General features: G+C 46.2%; 1 long non-coding RNA gene across 2 annotated transcripts in view; it reads right to left on the bottom strand.

Moving 5' to 3' along the window:
* LOC119396439 (uncharacterized) overlaps positions 1 to 21190 on the bottom strand; it is a 177878-nt gene extending 156688 nt beyond the window's left edge. For both annotated transcript variants that reach the window (XR_007416596.1, XR_005184438.2), the window contains exons 1-2: positions 20875 to 21190; positions 15721 to 15782 (exon numbers count right to left, since the gene is read on the bottom strand). This is a non-coding gene — a long non-coding RNA (uncharacterized LOC119396439). The remainder of the gene's footprint in view (positions 1 to 15720; positions 15783 to 20874) is intronic.
* Positions 21191 to 21395: the final 205 nt, after the last annotated feature.

Below are 21395 nucleotides of genomic sequence, written 5' to 3'. Positions count from 1 at the left end.
CCTTTCATGCCATACTTCTTCTATACGAGTGACAGCCAGGCGTATCTGCCAAAATTTATGGCCATCCACCACGAGGTTTTCACGCTCCTGTTTCTCGTAAGCTTTCTCTTTTTCCGAGTGATTACGCAGCAAAAACGGAAAGATCGTGACTGCGAATTAGAGGCGAGCAGTGGCTCTCGCTGTCCACGGGCTTATCGGGAAACCATCGAGCAGCAGCGCGGAAGGGAAAACCCGACGGGCAGTTTTCGCAGTCAGACCGTGCCTCGTGTGGCCGAAGAAGTACCGTCTTCTTCTTGTTTGTTTCTTTCTTTCTTCTTTTTTTCTCTTACCCCTTCTCTATACTCAACAGAAGCTGTGGGAAAAGTCGAGATAATGAAACGAAATAAAAACAAAAACTCGAAGCAAGTGGGCAGCCCCAATGTCCGAGTCTGAAGACAGAAGCGACAGAAGAGGGAAAAGAAAAATGAACCTCTGTGCTCGAAATAGCTGGTGTATTTCGCAAACGCCCCATACTTGCTCCTTCCCTCGCCCCTTAATTGCCAGCTGCAACAACGTCAGTCGCCCAGCTTTCTGCATCGCGGTGCCATTGGAGATCCATGCGCTGACTGGCTTCTTCCTGTGCAAGGCTACAGTGCGTTTATCCGTGCTTATCAGAACTCAAGGCCTTCTTTCTTCGCAGGTGTCTTCATCGCGCACTGGGACGGTATTCCGCGAGAGTCCACGCGACTGTTCGTTTAGCATGCCGTGATTGGCTGTCTCTCGGCGAGGGAGAAAGAATAACGAAAGACAGGGGGGGGGGGGGGGGTTAACCAGAGGAAGTCTCCGGTTTGCTAAACTCTACATGGGAAAGGAAAATGGATCTGTAAGAATTAAAGAGAAGAATCGGTGATGACACTAGAAAGTCGATTACAGTGCTGTCCAAGTATGACACACCAACTTTGTCTGTGAACAGTCAGTTTGTCATTTAGTGTGGTTTCGTGAAGAAACCGCAACGACGCCCTCATGGCGATTCGCGTTGTAGAGCAGGTGGGCCCTCTATCTTTTCATTTTTTTTTCTGTTCTGGGAGAAATAAAGATACCACCACCACCACCACCACCACCACCCAGGATTTTGTTCCCTGCGAGGTGGCGGTTGTATCGCTGCCGGCGGACCGGCGCCAATCACGACCGCTGGCTCCGGTCTCTATCCAATCAGCGCACGCTGAAATGACAGTCCACTTAATGTACTCTCACAAAACGCCTCCAGTGATAAAAATCGGCTGACCGTGCAAAGGCATTAATCCTACCGAATGGAAAGCGCAAGATGTGATGGTTCTCAAAAGATCATCGGAAGCTTCGTGACAACTTTTCAATCCGTGATTCGGGCTATTATACCTGCATCAAGCCATCTGAAGTATGATGCGATGCTTCGCGATTTCATTACTAATTGTGTATATGGGATTTCGAGACAACACTCATTTGAAGAGCTTAAACCGCTTTTAACTTTTTACCAAGCTCCCCTCTCCTCTATATCTCTCTCTCTCTGAAATGAACAATTGGAATTCGCTTTTGACACACTGACAATACGAAAAAAGCACATGTTTTGTTAATATGCACGAATATAAACAAGCGTCTCCCTTGAAATGGAAAGGTGAAACGAAGCGAAGATTACAGATTTGATTTATTTTAAATGCAGATTAGCTGGGGAACAACGTGCATTGTTTGACCCTTACACGCTTTGTATGCAGAGAAAACGGGGCGCGCTTTGAATACCACATTTGCCACACGTCACCTGTGCATCAAATCGGCATCGTACGCTTCACTCCGATTCCACCTGTACAAACAAAGGTTTCGCACCACTGGAACTTGCAGGGTAGTAGGGTACGCATTTGTGCTGGTTGGTTCATAATTACGAGTAGGGAAACAGCGCTAAGAAGACAGGACGAAGAAAAGGCACGAACCAAGGCGCTGACTAAAATGCGTTATATTCTTCCAGTCAACCTATATGTATAAGCTCCACCACTACCTCAATCAATAGTGCCTCATTGAGATAGTGGCGGAATAAATATATGCTGACTGGAAAAAAAAAATAACTCACAAGGTCTCTTATGCATCCGCCTACAAGACGACTCGAAGGCGAAAGCCATCTTCATTCTTTTCTCAGTCGATGTATTGATCCTGCCCCGTCACCCTCCGAAAGCTTTCTGCACCGAACGTGGTTTTGCACTGCCTCCAGGATCGCAGGCACCTCACCTGGTTTTGCGCTGGCTCCGTGATCGGCAGACCTTCGACCAAGCTACGATTTCATAGTGCAATAGCGCAACAAACACAGGGACACAGGCAAGAGAGACGATACTGTGTTTGTTGCGCTATTGCACCATGAATTCGTACTAACTTGCTCGGCTTTCCATACTACTGCAAACTACGACGCCACGTGATGACGTCATCATGTGACGTTACGTCACGTGACGTCACAAATCGTCGCGTCTGTGACCTCACGATGACGTCATATGGTAAGGCCAACGCATGATGATGATTTTTTGCACCACTCCTGTTGTCCCGACCCCGCGGAACGCCGACGGTCAATTTTCGCGTTTGATAGGGCATCTACGGCTTTCGGCTTAATAACACACATTTGGTTGTTAGCGCCGTGGTTTGTGCCCTTTATTTGTCCTGTCTTCTTAGCGCTGTTTTCCTATTCGTAATGCATATGGTAGGTCGCTTTATCCTGCGCCATGGCAGTTCTTGTTCTCGTCGAACTGCTTCGGAAAGCTGGCACGCCTTTAGGTTTCTTTTTTTTTTAGTTGTTTTCTCCGAGCATTCCGCGGAGGCAGCGAGTGATGAGGTTGGGAGAACGCGTTGCGTCAGACCGCCGGGGATCCTGATGCAAGAAAACATTGGCTTTTCGCAATTAGTTGCTCCGAGTGTTCTTGCAACGTCTGCTGGAACGCTCGCGCGTCTTTTCTCGACAGAGTGACGTAAATGGAGTCCCGGCCGTTGCGGCCGACCTGTCGGTTGTCGGGCCGAGCGAGAGCGACTGCTTCAGTTGCCGCCCATTGTCATTCCATTCATGCACAGGTGGTAAAATACTTGACTAATGCAAGAGCTGTTGCGACACGTGTTTAAAAGCGGATGGAGAAAAGGGGGGGGGGGTGGCTTTTCGACAAAGCTTCTTGTATAATGTGCTTTTGACTAAAATGCTGTCTAGATAGTTAGACTACTGGCGCAACATTACCTATAGTTATACCCGCACAGTTGCGGCATGATTTATGAGTCACGAACGGACGAAGCAACGCCATCTACGGCTCCAAACGTACTAGTTCGTTTTCATCTCATTTTACTCTCCATTTCAAAGGCGAATATCTGGTTACGTGAATCTAGAGGCTTAGAAAGACGTAAAAGCTAGTTGGTGTGGATTCCTGACGAAAAAAAAAAAGTAAGGCGAGCAAACACACACACGGCGTGTTTGTTGTTCTGTTCTCTTCCTTTGTGCATGCACGTTTTGCTCTCTTTCACGATAAGCCTAGAGGGCGTGGTCATCTCATTTGAAGTATTGCGCTGTGAGTGAGTGAGTGAGTGAGTGAGTGAGTGAGTGAGTGAGTGAGTGAGTGAGTGAGTGAGTGAGTGAGTGAGTGAGTGAGTGAGTGAGTGAGTGAGTGAGTGAGTGAGTGAGTGAGTGAGTGAGTGAGTGAGTGAGTGAGTGAGTGAGTGAGTGAGTGAGTGAGTGAGTGAGTGAGTGAGTGAGTGAGTGAGTGATCGCGTTACCGCTCGAACAAATGAGCCAGTCAATTACAACTTCGTTCCGAGGGCACCTCGCCGCGTCGCGCGACGAAACGTCCCCACCCCTTTTTCGACGTCATTCGTTATCGCCAGGTAACCTGCAAGGGGCACGTAACATGCAAAAACGTGCCGTGTAGAGGAAACGCCTACGATGGCCAAACTTGTGCTCGTTCAGCGACGCCGTTGCCTCGCACGTGCGGGGGCTGATAACTTTGTCTTCGCTATCAGTTTGCCCCGAGTGAAGCCCAGAAACAAGATCGTAGCTGAGGCGAGCCCTTTGTTAGCACTTTTCCCCGATCTCAATGCGTTGAGATAAGAGGTGACCTGGTAACGTCACTATATAGTGCGGCTTCCAGGAAAGACCTATCATGTCAAAGCTTCGAAACTTCTCGTGGATTCTTTACGCAAAAGAAGTCTCGTTTTTTTTTTTTTTTTTTTTTTTTCGCGCACCGCGTAGTGGAAACGGAGGGTGGTCGCCAAAGTGAGCCTGCACCTTGAAAGCTAAGCCAAAAAGAAAAAAGAGAACGATAAAATTGTGCAATTCTCTGGTATCTCGTGCCACTACCACGATATGATAATATCGAAGGTTGTAGCGGGGCATTCCAGATTAGTTCTTGTTTTAGGGGGCTCTTTCATGTGCCCCTAAATACAGGCCCCTACATGCAGGGGACTTTTATCCCTTCGCGCCTGTCGAAATGCAGTCAATGCTTTCTTTTACCAACACACCTTTCGGACTTGCTTGGTTCTACAGACCGATCTTTTTTTTTTTTTCACTATGTGTATCTACGAACTTTGAAGCAACGTCCTCTTCCTCATCGTTTAAACATTTTTGTATCTTACTGAATACATCAACTCATTCAAATTATCCAGAAGCTGCGCAGCAACAAATTTGCATAATTATCGCACTTTTATGGGCTTTTTCCCCCCTCAGTAGTAACCAAGGAATATTATGACTAAGTCCTCCCCTGACTTATTGGTCTGTTTTTAGCTTATATTCGACGAATAACACACGGTACTTTTCTAGCCACACGTTCCGCTTGTTGATTTCGTTTTCCTATCTTGAATGAAATGCTTTAATCAACGCGCGCTGCATACATTATCTCCCAAATCGAGATCCCTCCCGATTGCACGTTCTCAAGGTGTTTCTACAGCACAGCATCACTTGTTTCCTTATTTCATTATTTGCCACACGCGTCGGCGGCTACGTACGAGAAACAACGTATCTGGCAGGGATATACACGCATTCCTCCAACACTCCTCCTAACCCCCCACCCCCCAACCTCCACGCGTTCTGGTACCCCCCCTCCTTTTCGCGTTCTGGTAACACCTCCCCCCCCCCCCCCCCAAACAAAAAGTTTGAAATGCTGGACACACCCCTGTCTGGCACGTTCTCTTAGCCCAACACGAGCTGCATCGTCTCCGGCACGTTGTCTTAGCCCAGTCGGCACACTGCCAGACCGATGTGGCCCGTAGGCGGCGAACGACTCTGACGTAAGTCCCGTGAAATGTCGTGTAAGTGAAAGTATTGGTGTTATTTCGCGGTGCTATCGCATCACGGCCTGTATATCGTGTAACCTCTCACTTGCCCCGGTTCGCGTAATAGATCCGAATCAGTCACTTGCTGACGCAAGAGTGAGTTCAGCCGATCATGCGAGCGCAAATGAAACGTGGTCACTGGCTGAACCCTACGTCATGGCCGCACGCAGCCGTGTTATCGAAATCTGTAGTGGCCGCATTGTCAACCAGTTAGAGAGGCCGTAACAGGCCTTTAAGGGAATCGGAGCTGACAACACAGTGATTTGGACGATGTGGCCGTATTTCTCAATGTTTCGGCTATCTCAGAAGGCGCACCAGCAGGAGGCAGAAAATTAAGTGGGGAGATGAGATTAAGAAGTTTGCGGTGATAACGTTACCGCAGTAAGCACAGGACCGGTTTAGTTCTAGAAACATGGGAGGGACCTTTGCCCTGCAGCTGATGTAGTCAAGATGAAGATAACGATGATGATGACCTTCGAAAGTCATCGCTCGAAGATACCAACCCAGTACTTTTTTTAATACGTACATGGAGATGTTAGCACTTCATCATCATCACCAGCAGCAGCAGCAGCAGCAGCAGCAGCAGCAGCAGCAGCAGCAGCAGCAGCAGCAGCAGCAGCCTGACTACGCCCACTGCAGGGCAAAGGTCTTTCCCACGTTCCGCCAATTAACCCGGTCCTGTGCTTGCTGTGGCCACGTTATGCCCGCAAACTTTTTAAACTCATCTGCCCATTTAACTTTCTGCTGCCCCCTTACATCTACTTAAGTACGCTCGTACATTAAAAACAAAGTGCGTCTTTGCTCCCACGATAAATAAAAGAACACACACTTCGGCAAGTGCGAAGCATTAATTACAAAAAGCCCTCAAAAATAGTTACCGCGAGCATTTCACATTTCGCGACAGTAGCAACGACTGCGCTATCCAGCATCTCAAGCTGGAACACAGAAGTTCACTAATTCCAGTTCAGTCAATCTAGTGAATTAAAAATAAATAAAAAATCTACAGAAGCCACATATACATCATGTGTACATCACCTTTTTTATGCTTCTCACGTTTATTTAGGCATAAACATCAGCATACAGTCCGGTGCACTGTTAGAGGGAACAGTGATTCACTATTTAAAAAAACACAACAATTTTCTTACGCATATCGGTTAAAAACCCCTGATTTGTACGATAACTATTACCTTTACACACGAAGAGTTTGGCTTCACTTCTTTGCATCATATATCAGCGGTAATCGATGACAGAAACCTAACAATGTGTTCCCTTTAACAAAATACCGGACAGGACCATACGTGTATCACCTTTCCAAGTACACTGCCTACGGTCTTCGTAACGCAGGGGCCTTACTTCGCAAGGCAAATATCTTCGTAAGACAGTGGCGTAGCCAGTGGGGTGGTCTTGGGGATTGAACCCCCCCCCCCGGCCACCTCCTCATCGATTTTTTTTACATTTTGCATTTGTTTATATACGCTCACACATACGAACACACGCGCGAACTGACATAAGGGATTGAAGTTGTAACTCGGGCTTCTAGTATGGCATATTTTTGATAACTATGGTAGTGCAGAGAAACAGGACACAAGAAAGGCAACATTTATTTTTCTTTTTGAAAGATATCCAGCCCCAAACTTTGAACACAAGCCCACAGAATACAGTGTAGCGCTGGATATCTTTCAAAAAGAAATATATGCATCACAAACTAGCCCCGCAAGTTGTTTTGTTAAGAATGGCAACGAAGAGACACACACAGTGCTACATAAGGGTGTAGGGGGCCGACTAACTCCCCCCCCCCCCCCCCCCACACACACACACACACAAAGAAAACAGCTCTGGCTACGCCCCTGCAGTAAGGCATTGTGTTCATTGTGTGAGTGTATCGTCCAAGTGCACTTCTTTTGCGGACGTCCGTATAGGAAGTGGAGCCTGAAGCCTGCGACGGCGAAACAAGGCTTCCGGTCGTCGACGTGCCCCATCGTACGTCTGGCGCGCGCAGTCCTTGAAGGCAAGCCCCAAAGCTCGACGCCGTCGGAGGAGTGCCTCGATCTCTCCATTTCCGAGAACACGAGCGCGCCGACGACACTGTGCAAGGCAACGCTGGAAAAGTACCGCGCAACCGTGGTAGTACGTGGCGGCCGTGACGGCCGTGCTGCCGATTGCAGCCCGTTGCCGACACGCAGCTGCTAATGATCCAGCCCGAACAGGCGCCTTGCTCCACAAGCGCTGGCAGCCAAATTGTCGATGCGCTACGCGTATACACTACTCAGAGTTGGCAGATGCTGCCAAGCTATCAAGCAATCATCCCAAAATAAGCCCAAAATGAGCGGTGCGACATTTACAAAGAAGCCCGAAAGAAACGGAATGTCAATAAGTTTTCGCAGTCTTGAAAGCATTTTTTTAATTTATAATGAAAAAAGTCGCTCGAATATATTGAAAAATACGCCCAACTGTGAACGAACGTATATATTTACTTTCTAACAGTCTCCAAGGTAGTGTCTATTCTATGTTCTGTTCATTAATAGAGTTATTTGTGGACTCCCCCAACGCATATTTGATATCGACGCTGCAGCTACACACAAAGTCGCTCTATTAGTGAACCTAAGTAACTTCATTTGCGGAAATGGGAGCGATGAAGAAGTAACTACATTTGCAGAAAAACGCGAGTGAGTCCGAAAAACGCGACAAGCGACTCGGTGAAAAAGGAAGCCGAAATCCGCTTATTATAAGCGGAACTGGCAACTCTGAGACAACCCCAGCTTAAAAGTGTTTAAATTGCACACGAAGTGAAGCGCCCGAGAATTTTAGCACAGAAAAAGGATAGAAGATTGGGTTACAAGTTTCAAGTGGCTTTCCACTTGAAACTTGTAACCCGACGTTTCCCGACGTTTCCCGACGTTTCGGAATCAACTCAATGCTTTCTTCAGGGCGAGTGACAGTGGAGACGTCGATGTGCTACCTGTAACCTTATTTATGGACGATGCGAGGAGGATGGGGGAAGGCGGTGGTGAGAGTGCTGAGGAGGCTGTGCTTGTTTTTCGGTTGCGTGGAATTGATGGACCGGGAGCAACTGCCAGAGAGGCAATTCCAAAATGTTCAGCTTTAAGATTGGGTTAGTATCCTCAATGTAAACCTAGACACGACTAGGACACGAATAGTCACAATGGGCCAATTTATGTCGAAGCGAGCAACCAACGAGGGTACGAAGACGAAGTTCTGTCTGAGATATGCTGATTAACGTGGGCGTCTGGGCGAGTTGGTAATTCATCGTCAAGAAAAATTTCAACAGCGCGAAAAAAAAAAAAAAACGAACGGATGAAGGGAGGCGACACGGACTAGCGCTGACTTCCAACTAAGGTTTTATTTCGGAAAATACACATATGCCTTAGCGTCGCTACGCACCTGCTGTACATGGTAGTGGGGCTTTCCCAATTCCCGTGGAGCATACCCACCTGAGAAGTTTTGCACGACGGAGCACAAGTTACCGACAGCTTAAACAGCAATACCTGAAGAAGGCGCTTCCACGTTTGTAACGCCCCCTTTGCTAAACGTGAAGGTGAGCATGGTAGAATGAAAACGAATTTGGTGTAGTGATTCGATGCGGAAGCGCGGCCAAATTATGCAGTGCCGGTCATTGAAGTGACATTGAATGCACGCGGCATATTAAAGAGGCTATACCACGAAGAGAACTCGGAAATAGTACGATCAAGTAGATCAGTACTTATCAAAGACAGGCTGCAGCAGCGAAAAGCAACATGGACCTTCACAACAACGAGTGCATAAAACGGTGCGACATTTTGGAGCGCACTTCCATCAGCGTCACGATTCGCATATATAATAGCCACATAGTTTCGTACTGTAACAGTACCTGCTTCAAGCGCAGTGTTATATTTCTACCAATAACACCTGGCTTTCAGCGCAGAATGCAACGGTGCTGACCTATAATAGAGCCCTGACGGACTCCACTGAGTTCACGAAGCCTCATCGCTTGCAGGCTTACGTATAAATATAGAGCACTGCTGGCTTGTTCCTTTCTGATGTAGTTGTTTGTTTGCTTGGTTGGTTCATTGCTTGTTTGTTTGCTGGCTTGTTTGTTTGGTGTGTTTTTGCTCTTGTTTGCTTGTTTGTAATTGTTTGTTTGGTGTATGTTTGCATTTTTCTTGCTTGTTTTTTTTTGCTTGCTTCTTAGTGTGTTTGTTTATCTGTTTGTTCGTATGATTTTTTGTTCTTGCTGGGGGATTACGTGGCAAAGCATGACTTTGTCAGACGTGAAGACGCAGTATGATCGCCGCTTATACGAGCCAACGTTACATTCCAATCCTATGCCGATCCACTCTCAACTAATGCGACATCTCTTCTTCTTACTTGCCCTCACTTGGGCGGCGGATCTTTCAGAATCAGCGACCCTCGAAACCATTACCGTTCTTACCGTGCATATTACATGTCGCGCGGCACCGCGCTCGCCTCATCTATGTACTGTTCGAGAACATTCTCTGTAACAGCAACGTTTTCGAGGGGGCCTTACACATCATAAGAATAAAGAGAAAGAGGGAGAAAGCTGACGGCGGCGGTGGGGTCCCGGCCGCGTTATGAGAGGCGAAAATGTGACGCCATAAATTTCTTTGCGAGGTCGCCTATGGAGCCGCGGGACGGCCGAGTGGATCATTAGCAGATGCTGGACGCGCGCGTTTAATGAGCGAAGCCGAGCGAGGTTAAAAGGTCGTGCATTCGCCCCGTGCTCCCCCCCCCCCCCCCCCCCAGCTCACCTTCTCTCTTCCTCTAACACAATTCTTTTCTTTCTCGTTCTATTTCTTCTTCATTTCTTATATCTCTTTATTTTATTGCTCACATAAAAATAAGTTGTCATTCCAACAACCATATACCTTGAACTCATTCTTTTTACGGGCTCACCGCACCAGTTTGCTCTTGTTTACCTTTTTTGCCGTATATATATATTTGTTTGTTTTGTTTGTATTCGGCAAGCGTGCATCGCAAAAGTTTTCCACAGTCCTTTTCCATTGCACTAGCCTAGAAGTTTCCGTCCTAGCTATTCCTTATGAATGCCAGCACGTCCGTGGAACTCTCGTCGAGCTGATACACGCATCTGACGCCGCGCGCTTGCAATACGTGCACATTATGACCTTCTTTGAAAAGCAGAGCACGAAACCGATGATAAGCACTATGGGAAGGTAGATTCAGAACCCTATCCTTGTTTTCTCCGCCGAAATGACTTAGCGTACGGCACTGACAGTGCTTCGAATTGGCTTTGTCGAAGTTTTTCGGGCGAATCACACTGCTGGAGTCCCTCTTACATAACGCGCCGCACCGCGCATGCGCCTACGATAGCGGGGCAACACGACAACGGCGCCGCCGACGGCGGTTTTGATTTGGATAGCATTAATAGAATCCGTTTACTCTAAGACTTCTTAATTATGCGTCCTTAAAACTGGAATGTGTCTCAATGAAGTAATAAAAACTGAGAGTCACGACCTGCATTGGCCTGAAAGTGATCACGTACTTACATATTATTGGAATGCAAACCGCGGCTGCGACACAAGAGCACATCAGAAGGTCACGCTATGCACGTGGACAAGCGAATTCATTTGATTGCACATTACTGCGGCTCAGCAGAGAATTTCACTTCAGTGCTGTAACGTTTATAACCAACGAGACTCAAGCCCCGCCTTTTTATCAAAGATATTAGAACTTTTCTACCATATTGGCTAAGCATGGCCCTACAAAACGTTCCTGAACAATGAATAGCCGGAAAATCACACGCTGAAAGGATGAACATGCAGATCAATCAAACACTCATTGGCGCAGTGATGATTAATGTGTACTTAGAGGTTTACAGTCAGCACTACCCCATTATCTCTATCTCTTGTTATTTGATAACGTGAGCCAGCGAGTCACCCTCATGGCGCTGCAAGCCAGTCAAAGAATACACATGGCAACTAGATACACTGCAAACAGAGAGGCTTTGTTACAGGAAAGGCATATGTTGGTCGGTCCAAGCTAGCTCGCTCTAAGAATTATCTATAAATATATGCATCAAAACTGCACAGTTTCCTAAGCTGAAGCTCTTCCTCGATATCCCGCAAGCAATGCGTTGACCATGCAAACAATTTCATCATCAAGAAACTGCTGTGGAATACAGCATGTCTTCATTACGTTGAAGGTGACTATACCGAATAACGAACGCTAATCAAATGGAAGAAAGCGTTGATTACACAGAAGCGTCTTCGGTGCCTTGTAATCAACACTTCGTTCAACAACTGCCCAGGGCTCAAGGGTCTCGGCATCCATGCAGGAGAGAACCGCGTGATGGTGGCGCAAGCACCTATACGCACCCCCCCCCCCTCCCCTGCCCCCATGGCCCTCTGTTCACTCGCAAGATGATTACTTTACCCCGCGCTGCCGTGCCAGAGGAGACGACGCGAGCTCTTCGCAGACCGCCGTAAAACCGTCAACGGTTCGCGTCACCACGCCCTGCATGCATACGTAATGAAGCGCTGGTGGAGAATGCATCTGGGGGCACGGGGGTATAGGAGAGCGACACGAAGTCTAAGCAGCCGCGCGTCCCGCCCGTCGTGTCGAAATAGGCCAAACTCGATTCCGAGCATCCTCTTACCCTCAATTCTCAAGAAGCCACTTGTATACGCAGCCACCGTGGGTATACGCTAATTTAATATCGCTCGTCGTCCCCCCGCGGTTCGTCCCGTTATGAACTGGTAGCTCGATATTGCGGTCGGTGCACGCGCGCGTGAGCATTCATCGGCGTCGTCTGCTCGCGACGTCCTTTATAGACTATATTACGGATGGGGGTTCGGTGCTAAACGAGCAGTGCTATGGTGGACGCATATGCATGAAAACGCGTGGGTTGGTGCATTCGACGTTTCAGGACCTCATTAAATGAGGTCGCGATATACAAAACTAAGATAACATTCGCCTAACAGCCCAAGGCGGCGGTGCCCATGTGTCTGACGTAAAATCGTCTATAACGGGCACATCATGAGCGCCCTGCAGAGTTCGCTCAGTTTTTTTTCTTTTTTCTTTTTTTTGCTTCTGCTACCATTTATGCCCTATTTCTTACTTCTTTCGACACCTTCGTGATAGAGAAGGTGTGGTTAATTGCATATACTTTTTTTAATGACAACGTTGATCTATCTATCTATCTATCTATCTATCTATCTATCTATCTATCTATCTATCTATCTATCTATCTATCTATCTATCTATCTATCTATCTATCTATCTATCTATCTATCTATCTATCTATCTATCTATCTATCTATCTATCTATCTATCTATCTATCTATCTATCTATCTATCTATCTATCTATCTATCTATCAGAGTGCCCCCTTGCAATGCATATCGACTGCAGCGTGGATAGCCACCTACGATACCTTTTCAATTGTGTGTTGTGTGTGCGTCTTGATTTCGTTTCTATATGTATGTTTGTATTGTTTATACTGCTATCACATGGAAGAATATTTTCTCATGCTTGGCGAATTTACTTCGCACATTTACCTTCCTACCCGCTGTGCTAGCTTAGTACATAGGGTGTCACGTTGCTAAGCTCGAGCGCGCGGGTTCGTTTCCCGGCCACGGCGTCCGCATTACGAAAGGGGCGAAGTGCAGAGAACACCCGTGTGCTTAGATTTAGGTGAGCGTTAAAGAACCCCAGGTGGTCTGAATTGGCCCGGAGTCCCCCACAACGGCGCGCCTCATAATCACATCGTGGTTTTGGCACGTGAAACACCAGGGATTATTATGTTATTTATCACCCAGACTACCTGAAGAGTAAATAGGATTCAGCCACCATGCATTTCCTATATAACTTTCTTTTTAACAGCGAGGCTGTTAAAGGGAGACTGAAGGCAAATAGTAAGTCGACGTTGATCGTTGAAATAGAGGTCAAAAAACTCGTGGTGCTACTTTTGTGCCAAGGAAGTGCTTGTTTCGAAATAAAATCACGTTTCAGTGGTCCGCATCGCGTTAGCGCACTTCAAATCACCCGCCTGAAAGCGGTATTTCTCACGTCACTGTTGCCGTGCCCAACGTTGCCCGCCTTTACTGCGCGGCGGCTAGCACTGGCGGCGTGCACCATTCGGGCATCCGGCAACATCACATGCATGCGGTATTTTGTCGAACTTTCTATCAGAGCGACTTTCACGAGCGTGCAAAACACACGCGGCAGTACGCAATACCGAAACTACCACTGAGACGCGACCGCGTGAGCGAAGCAGAACGCCGGGCGAAGCGCAGTACGGCGAAAACGGAACTTTCGAACCACGCGCGCCGTTCCCCATGGCAACGTCAAAGAGGTTCTTTTTTTCCTGAATCAAACAGAAACGAACAAGCAGCATTTTATTACGTCTCTTGAGTCTTGATGCACGGAAGGTTCTTTTTTAGTTGCAGCTAGTTTCATTACTAGTGATTAATTGTATTCAGACTCTCCCACGTCATCGGGATCACTTCCAAAATGTCCCACTCGTGGCGCTCATCGTGTGATACATTTAGCTTAATTTATCGGTAAGTAGGGCACTGCTGTTGATAATACTGCCGTTTTAGACGTTGTCATACATTGAGCTTTCACTCTGACATAAATTGTTATTTGCCTTTAGTGTCCTTTTAAAGCTGACTGTTGACGTCCGTTAACAAAAAAAAAACCGCTACGCCGTTGCCATAGCAACAGCCACAGCTGCGCGCCGCCTGTGCTAAAAATAGCCAAGCCCCCGCCGCGCCGATGAGCAGCCGCCGCCGAGCCGTCGCCATAGCAACCACCGCACTTTCGTACGCCGTGGCTCAGGGACAGCGATTTCAACACATTCAGAGTGACAAGCTTTGCGCGTATTCCGGATCCGTCGCCGTCTCTTGGCTGCCGCTTAGTCGGCCAAGCACGCTGGGTCCGATCGCCGCCGGCGTTGTGATACCCGTGCTGCAGCACGAAGAACCGAGGATCAACCAGCTTCGCTTGCTAAGCTTTGCGCAACTTGATGATGATGATGATGATGATGATGACCTCTTACTAGTGGCGATTACCCACAAAGGGGGATGGGCCAAGAACCGGGCGGCAGGATCTTATTGCAAACTTGCCGTATTTTCTTCTCCCTCTTTCTCTCTGAAGGCTCACATTATTACTACAGTATAGTTTGAGGTTTTTCGAATTGTTTTGTTATCCCAAATAGAAACGGAATGCAGCAAGTACAGTCATGGTTAGTTAAACTGATACAATGTCATTCTTTCTTAACCAGTCAGCTGATTTACTACACCACCTTTTTTTTTTTTTTTTTTTTTGCTGGAAAATGTTTAGTTTCCAGCGAAGCGATTCCATTACCTTTCTTTTTTTCTTTTTTTTTCGCTGGGTTTCACGTTTCGAGAGCACCCTTATCGTCTATGCCTGACGGTGGTCTGCACAATATATACATGAACATTGTATATTGTGTAATGTGTGCGTTATGTATAGGTTAAGTATCGTGCGTCTTGCGTGTATTTCGTTTATCATCGCATTTATCAGGGGTATAGCTAAGCGTGCCATAAAATAAGCCAGTTCAATTTTGATTGAAGAACCGCCCTGTGTCTTTCCCTTTCTCCTTTTTTTCTTTTTTTGCCTTACGAGCTAACGCAGCAGTTTGTTGCAACTTTTTTACACGTCCTAACCCTATACGCCCACTTCTCACGTTTGAGTCTTTCAGGACCCTATCATCGTTCGTTGCTAGACTTTCTGCATGAATCAACTTTGTTCGTTCATATTTGACACCGCATTTTACTCTGCCTAAGGGCAAACTATCGAAACAAATAGAGGCACATAAAAATAGTTCGCACATAGTGACTTATAAAAAAAGAAAAACAAATATCATCGCCGTCAGTGTAGAGACCGTTATAAGCGCTGAATAATTCGTCTTTCCTTTCTTCTTCTTTTTTTTTCGCATTTCGAGCGCAGATGACTTTGCTCATCACCATTTTATATGAAAGCGCGATATTTCGATCAGCTGGAAACGTTTATTTGGAAAGCTTCCGTGACTGACGAAGCGATGAACGAGGCTATAAATTCAGGACAAAATGTTCCGAAAATGTAACGCTAAACTAGCGCAATAAGTACAGCGGACTCCTTTTTTTTTTTACGTCAACATTATTCCAGCGTTCCCGAGAATAACACCGCCCCATTTACAGAACCGCCTATTCCAGGTGTTTCACTACTGCACAAGCAACAGCAAAGTTCACAGCAAAGGGACTACATATATAATGACTTCTAAAGCAATAGTATGTGCTTTTTTCTGTCTCTCTATGGTCTGTGCTATGGTGACGTGGAGATTACTTCCCCGAAGCTCTGCCATTCTGTTTTTTTTTTCTTACTTGCTTATTTCATAGATACAATTACAATCGATCAACGCCTGTTGTATAAGAACAAACTCGCTTACCTTGCCCATTAGTGACACTTCAACGTAAGAGCGAAAACAAGTTGAATCGGCTTCGCTGGAGGCTGAAATACAAAGCGGTGCATAACAACGCGGCTGTTATTTAGGCAAGGGTGGTATTGCACCGTGAGTGTACGTATGATGTGTTACAAATAAATGCACACAATTCTCACTTCCAAAGTAACACCTCGCATACGTTAATGGGACGATGCACTTAGACACAACAAAATAATAACGGCTGTTTAGAAATTCGATGTAGCCTGAATGTCGCATGATACAGCATAGAAAAAGTGTGAAAAGGGAAGCAGACTAAAACGATGTGCACCCTGGATTTCTTGGGGTCATAATTAGATTCCAGTGTCAATTTTTACTTACCCCCCTTTCTGAAAGCTTTCTGCCCCCAATGTGGTCTTGCATTGCCTCCGGGATCGGAGGCATTAGAAGCTTTCTTCACCGTACGTGAATTTGCAGTGCTTCCGGGATCGGCCCACCTTTGACCAAGCGATGATGCCATGTGGTGACCTCACCATGTGACTTCACGTTACGTGACGTCACAATGACATTTTGATGACGTCACGAATTTTGGCCACATGATGGTGGTTTTTTGCATCACTCGCGTTGACGCCGTCGACGCCGGCGGTGACTTTTCCCTTTTGATGAGGCACGTAAGGCTATCACCTCAAAGATGACTGAAGACAAGTCGTGCGCTGATGTGTTTCCGTTACAATTACTAATGATTGCTTCGCTAAGTTTTCTTTAGAAGTCTCCGTACTATACAGCTAAATATCGCGCCAAAACGAAAAGGGGTACTTTGAAAAAATTTGCATCTCACAACCTGATGAGGTAAAGAAGTCGACAGAAAAGGGTCACCAGGACAGTACGGACGCGATACGCAAAACGGGGCAATGCAGAAGGACACTGCGTTTAATTGAAATGAGCCTAACACAGCGGGTCATTGTTATCCTCGAAGTTCCCGTATCAATTTCTGTAACGATGTACCGCAATAGCTCTATTCTGAATAGGCCATATCACGCAGAGCAAGATAGCGAGAAAAGGTTACGTGTGCACTTAAGTGCGGCCGCAATCAGGTCTCTGTCGCTTCCACGAAGCAGCACCCTTAGCCTTCTCACTTCTATGGAAGCATGATTCCGTCCTCGGAAACTTCAGAGCGACTCACTCGGAGAAAGAGCATGCCAGGTTTACAAATACGAGCATTCATCAACTGAATATGAATTTGAAGCAAGCGAATCTTTCATTGTCTCCTTATTTGTTCTCTTCGCGAGCTGCTGCCGTGCTCAGAACAAAACGTAGCAGGCCCGTAGCCAGGAATTTTTTTCGGGGGGGGGGGGGGGGGGGGGGGGGGGGGGGGCACTTGCTGTAAACCTTGACTATTTGAGAAAAACACCTGTTTTCATTATTTGTTTGCGGTAAAAACACCTACTTCACCAAAATTTCGGGGGGCGGGGGGGGGGGCTAGGGCCCCCCTACCCTGGCTACGGGCTTGAGACGTGGCATGCTGGGTATACCTACGTGTGAACTGCGCGTGTCAGAATACGTGCCAACGCTGCGCTATAAATACGCGCCACTTAGTACGTTGATCAAATAGGCAAGACAAAGACGAAAGATAGCTATTGATTAGGTGAAGAGGTTGTCAGCAGAAGCAGTTGACGGCAGGGAAACAAGTGAATAACACGTAGCGTGCAGTTAGCGAGGAGTGCTGTGCTACAGAGAGGTGACTATATTTCAGTAGGCATCGAAGATAATCGATTCAAACACGTTCATGAGATCCGCCGGTTGTAATGCGAGTCATTCTGTGGGAGGCGCGCGCGCGCACGCGCGCACGCACGCACACACGCACACACGCACACGCACACACGCACACACACACACACACACACACACACGCACGCAAGCACGCGCGCGCGCGATCACACGCACATGTACGAGCATTTTGCGAGCCAAAATTGGGAGAAAGGTCTCTGAAAGAATAGACTGTTGGGCGAGTTGGTAACGAACTACGCCATTTTTTTTCTTTTTCTTCGTCAAGGATTTCTACTTCCGTTAAATAGAACATACGTATTATCATATAAAAATATAATCAAAACAAACACTAAGAAGAACTCGGGTGAATTTTTTGGGTCGTTTGTCTGGGCCATAACTAGCGTATGTAATGTGGTCCTGTAATGCGGGTTGGCGGCCAGAAACCGCATTTTTTAAGCTTTTGGCTGGTTGCCCGGATGTTCACGTTTTGTTCTCGCAAAGATGTCCGGTTCAGCACTTTTTAAGCTTTTGGCTGGTTGCCCGGATGTTCACGTTTTTTTTTTTTTTTTTTTCTCTCGCAAAGATGTCCGGTTCATCGAGTTCGAGTACACTGATGTCCCGTTTGAGTGCCCGAATGATTTCGTTTGAGTGCCCGATATATGCCTCTGGCTTTTGGCTCAAGGTGACTTGTAGGACATCAACAACGAGAGCTAAAAGCATTTGATACTTACTAAACTATGCACTGTAGCACTCAGGCACGTAGGCAAGGGGGGGTGGGCACCCCTCCTCCCGAAATTCGTCTAATCTTCTATATTTCCGGGCAACTTTTTCTTCTTTTTCCCATGGAAAGACTTTCTTTCAAACAATTAGGCCTCGCCCCCCCCCCCCCCCCGAAAAAAAATCCTGGCTACGTGCCTGGTAGCAGTAATTACTCTTTTAGAAACTGTGCAATTATTGTGATGCCTATCTAATTTACTCGCATAAGGCCAGCAGTGCCTAATGTTGGCAATCCGTTTTCACGACAACGTAACAAAATAATAAGCATATTCTACTATGTGGTTGCCTCAATTCATTGCATGTTCCGCACACTATACGACAGTACTCGTGAGAAAAACCTTGCGGGCAATCTTTTTCAGAATTTAATAAAATACTGATATGTGTTTTCTGGCTTATTCGAGGTTATTACTACTTCGTTTCACGAATAATGCAAAAGCGTCGTAGCGTCCTAAAAATTTGCATAATGCTTGCTGTTACGAACTAACTTTGGTGACGGTACCAAGAATGCATTTGTGTACTTCGTGACGTCAAAACAGTCACTGCCGCCCCACACGCGTGCACTGCACAGAGCAGAAGCACACACTAAAATATTGTTGCTATATGAACAACAGCGTCATACTTAGCCTTCTTGAGATATATATCAGAGGTCAGCAAACACTGGTGTGTGTAATGACGTCACCAGAAAATCGAAGACGCCAGGTGCGTGTTTTAGAGGCAGCTCACGTTGGTATCACTTGCTGAATGTATATAGTATGCGGAAGTGTTTTTTTTTTTTTTTACGTTCATTATTGCCAAGTGTAGTGAAATCGCGCGCAAGGCTATCGTCCTGGGAAGTTCCTGCAACTATGGAGCTACATGACGACGTTCCCTTAAGGGAGCAGCCAAAAGAGCTGTCAAGTTTAAGCTGGATTGACGATTTTTTCTTCCGGAATACCAGAGAGATCAGCCTTGTTGCTCAGTGGTATACAAACAAGCCGGAAAAGACGCAATACTGAAAGGTGCGCTAGACGCTCACACTATGTGACAAAATTTGCATACAGCGTTTATTTACGACTCGTTTTCACATGGGATCTGTTAAGCGATAAGCAAGAATCACATTGTGTGCTATAAACGAGCCAGCTAAACAAACTAGTGAATTTTTACCCATCCTCCTGGAAGAAATACAGTTGAAACATATAAAAATGATTTGCCTACCCAACGTAGCCTGCCTGCAGGAGAGAAATGTCGTTTAGTGGAGACAGAGAGAAAAAATGCTCTTCTAATACAGTTCTTTTTTTTTTTCTCTCTCCGCTAACCGACATTTCTTGTTGGGATTTCACGTCCCGAAACCACAATATGATTATGAGAGACGCCGTAGTGGACGGCTCCGGAAATTTCGACCACCTGGGGTTCTTTAACGTGCACCTAAATCTAAGTACACGAGCTTCAAACATTTTCGCCTCCAGCGAAATGCGGCCGCCGCTGCCAGGATTCGATCCCTGACCTGCCTGTCAGCAGTCGAGCACCATTATCACAAGACCACCGAAGACTTCGAAAGGTATCTCACCATTATAAAACAACTTAATGCTGTTCAAAGCTACCGAGTCCCGACTCACAGTAAGCGCATATTGTGCGTTAGTTTTTTTTCAACACCCGCTTTCGCTTAGGGTCGGGAAGCGAGAATCGATATATTCCATTCTATTTATTTATCAACAAGCTAATATATCTTGAACGTCATAGCATTCTTTATCGTGGTACATAGAGCAGCCTGCGTATTTTTAGAGTTGGGAGTGTTTGGTGGTTGCTCAATACCACCGAAACAAGAAAACATTCGGGCATATACGTATATGACTCTTGCAAATAAAAAGTAAAAAAAAAAAAACAAGGAAGAAAAAAAAAGAAGTGAGAGGTGTTCTGGAGTGTATTCAGCTTAAAGGAAGCAAACAATATGGTCAGTAAATCAACAAGCTCCTTCACTTTCAAGATGATCGATAGCGGCTACTATTTTAGCAATATATATATATATATATATATGGCTTAAATACGGAAGAGTAACTTCGGTTGCCGCAAGGTTATAAGTATAAAAGTATATGCGCCTTTATAAAAACAACTGTTCATTTTGTCTACGCTTCGACGGGAGCCCCGTCTTCTTCAGGACATAACCCGTCGAAACGTAAACAAAATAAACAGTTGTTTTTATGAAGGCGCATATACTTATATAATATATATATATATATATATATATATATATATATATATATTCCTCTAGTTTGAACGTCTGAATACACTTTTTTGAACTAAAGAAAACTTTCGTTTATCGTTTCACGGTATATTGAGGACACGGGAAGTGTACCGCAGGACTGGCAATTAACACTGCTCCTACGCATTTGATGCTAAGTGGTCCATTCGAACCGAGAACCGCAACATTGACTCATTGAAACGTGACGTAAGACTTCAATTTGCAGCTGGAAAATATTGTGCGCTAAGTTCAGCTTGCTATGTATATATGACTCTCTTTAAAGAGACACGGCATCTCTTTTAGGAAGTAATTCTACTCTCGTCGGAGAGTCGTGGGACCCAAAAGAGAGTTAGCGTGTCCCTTTAAAGACAGTCATATATAGAGGGAAGGTGAGGACTCACCGTAAGAGTAAACTCTTACGCGATATCACGCTGGTAAAGCCGTGCGGTCACACTGAACGGCAGGTTCATGGGCCTGTTGTTGTCGTCGTCGTCACAGTCGTGCGCAAAGGGGTGAACCTTCGCTGATTCTATCGGAGAACCATACACACGCCTATTGTCGTCGTTGTTAAATACTATCAAGTCTCTATCGCCTCCTGGTGGCATTATGTATACGAACGCCCAAGGAGATTTATTTAGTACAAGTTAAGCCGACTGATACGTATATACTTGTGACTTGAAGAGCACTATCTCGCCAACTCTGGCACGGGCGGTTTCGCTTTCTCCTACCTTGAAAGCTGGCTGGCATTAATTGCAGCTATAAAGTCAAATATTTAAGCCGTTCCTTTCAAAAGACAACAGATGGCACGAGTTGGCCATTCGATATACAGCGCAGCGCACGCATACGTGATCATAAAAGCACGCGGATCGCCGCACTTCCCGCCAGCTGTGCCGTGCAGAAAAAGCCACCTGCGAGCGCGTCT

The sequence above is a fragment of the Rhipicephalus sanguineus genome, chromosome 6 (genome assembly GCF_013339695.2).
Source record: "Rhipicephalus sanguineus isolate Rsan-2018 chromosome 6, BIME_Rsan_1.4, whole genome shotgun sequence".
In the NCBI taxonomy this organism is placed as follows: domain Eukaryota; kingdom Metazoa; phylum Arthropoda; class Arachnida; order Ixodida; family Ixodidae; genus Rhipicephalus; species Rhipicephalus sanguineus.
This window is presented reverse-complemented; position numbering and strand designations above follow the sequence as displayed.